Source organism: Ursus maritimus (assembly GCF_017311325.1).
Source record: "Ursus maritimus isolate PB19 chromosome X unlocalized genomic scaffold, ASM1731132v1 scaffold_X1, whole genome shotgun sequence".
Taxonomy (NCBI): domain Eukaryota; kingdom Metazoa; phylum Chordata; class Mammalia; order Carnivora; family Ursidae; genus Ursus; species Ursus maritimus.
Window position 1 is genome coordinate 72,286,389 of NW_024423319.1, and position 2,595 is coordinate 72,288,983.

Sequence of the window (2,595 nt, forward strand, 5' to 3'; positions counted from 1 at the left end):
CATGAGCCTGTGCAGAAATTTGGGGATCAGCTGCTTTTTTGGGGGGGTGTCAGCGGTGGGCCCTGAGCTTTCAGGGAGATCCTGGTCATCTCCCTTTGATGTGGGCAATGAATTTTCCAGCATCAGAGCTGCCCAGAGGAGCTGGAGCTTGCTTTCTCCTTCCTGTCCTAGGAATGAGCAGCTGTGCAGTGACCCAACACTGCTTTACAAGGGGCGGGTGCGGAAGCCAGGACTTTCCCTGCCACACAGCACTGTTTTTCGGGAATTGGAGCTGTAAACGAATGAACCATAACATGAACAGAGGTCCTCTCTAGCTAGTGAGCCTCGGCCAGGAGAAAGGAGAGAGAGAGATGAGGGGCCGCGAGAGTCGTCCTTGTGTGTGCAGTGGGGCCGGGACCTTGACTCTCCTGGAACTATTTGCCATAACCCTCAAGGTGAAGAGCAGCTAGGGCTGTGGCCTAGCTCCCAAGCAGGCAGTCAGAAGACCATCCTGGCCCTGCTTGCCTGTGTTGCGCCATAGCCCGCACAGAGAAAGATGGGAGATGGGCCACGGCAGTCATCTGGGGTAGGAAGGTGCTTGCAGCCATGCCGATAACTGGGTGCGGAGGGAGGAGATGGCACAGATGACATGGGAGGGTACCTACTTTCTGTGGTAGAAGTCCTCGGCTCTTGGGTTGATAGCCTAAAAAAGCAGCCATGTGTTGAAACGTGATCCGTGTAGAAAAGACGCTTTTGTTCTATGTGGCTTAGGCACACTTAGGTTTTTGTTTTAAGCTTTTGAGAGAGAGAGAACAAGTAGGGGGGAGGGAGAGGGAGGAGCAGACTCCCTGTTGCAGGGCTCAATCCCAGGACCCCGAGATTGTGGGCTGGGCAGAACGCAGACACCCAACTGACTGAGCCACCCAGGCGCCCCTTAGGTTTTCTTTCAAGAGGAAGATGACGCAGCCTTCCTATTCTAGCCTCTGCAGTCTAGCTTAGGTTTGAACAGGAGACTCAAGTCCCTCTTGTTTACGGGGTGGCAAGTGGAGGGCGGTCAGGCGATGAGTAGGAGGTCGTGTTTAGTGAGAGAGGACAGGAGACTACCAGTAATCTATTTGTATACTGTTTAGTAGAGGACCCCCCTCACCCTCACAGCATAAGCTCCTGAAACTGCTAGAGCACAGATTAAGTTCCCCCAAGGATTTGGGAAGCAAACATTCACTTTTAGCTCTCTTCCAATTACTACCAGGTTTCCTGTCGTGATGGCCTATTTCCTGCCCTTGAAACTCCACCCTGAGTTCATTCTTAAAATGGGCCAGGTTGGGGTTACCCCCTTGGTCCGAGTTCTATTTAAAGATGGGCCTTCCGGAAGATCCAGCTCGATTAAGCCCCCTCACACATTCTTGATTCCTAGGAGGTAGCCTGGACGAGGCGGGTTTGAATCCTGGCTTTACAAATTGCAAGCTGTGTGATCTTGGGCGATACAATTTCTCCAAACTGCTCCTGTTGCCTGCCTGTCAGGGGATGAGCTGCGGCTGGGGGTCTTTCAGTAGTGGCGGCCACTGGAACAGACTGGAGCCGCTTCAAGCTCAGTGATCACGGTCTGTCCCCGAGGAAGGGAAAGGAAAGGGACAGGTATCGGGCCTGGAACCCAGCCCTTCCACATACTGGGAATGCAATGACCCTGCGAAACAGGGAGCATCGTCCCCACTTTACAGGAGAGAAAAACAGGCCCCAGGAAGCTGACTTCCTCAAGTTCATACTAGGAAGCGGGGCTTCTGTCATTTTCCATTTGCTTCCCAGTTGCTTCGTGCTTGCGTGCGTCTTAAAGCTGCTTAAAAGGGAGGCAGCAGCTTTAAAACTCCAAACCCAAACCACCACTTATACATCATTGGAGCTCTGGAAATTCCTTCCTAGCTGACTCACCAAAGTAAAAGGTTACGCCAGCTCCCCCGCCATTTCCCCCTCAGCTGGGGGGTAGGAAGACAGAGGCGGTGAGCCAGCCCATCTTCCTCCATTTTCCTCCGCGGCACCGCAGCCCGAAAAAAGAACCACCTTCTCCGCTCCCACCGCCGCTGGGTCTTTCAGGGTCCTAGAGAGAGCTGGCTTTGGCGGGCTCCCGGCCGGGCGTTCACCAGGTAGTAACACCGCTTCATAGTTTACCAAACGCCCTCCTTCACAAAAGCTGCTTATCTCGTCCTGACAACCTGTCAGGCAGGAGATGCTCTGTTCATTTTATGAGGAAGGAAGCGGGCTCAGGAAAAAAACGGCTCAGCCACGCAGCCAAGAAGTCCACGGTGCAAAACCTCTCAGTGTCGCCAAAATGTTTTTCCTCAGTAGCGCTCCCGGGAGGCCAAATCGATTTTTTAAAGGCGAAGGCCTAGCACTGCCTTTTCGTGCCATTCTGCGGTCGTTTGTCCCTTTCACTCTTGTTCCTCCCAACGTCCCGGTGAGAAAGACAGGGCCGGGGACTGGATGAGCCAATGGCAAGGCCAAGAGGTTGGTGTCAAGGGTCCAGAGTGACCCCAGGCCACCCTGGTCACCCAGGTCACTCGTGTCATTTAAAACAACCTGCAAAGGGGGAACCTTTTGGAACTAAATCCACCTCTCTGTACC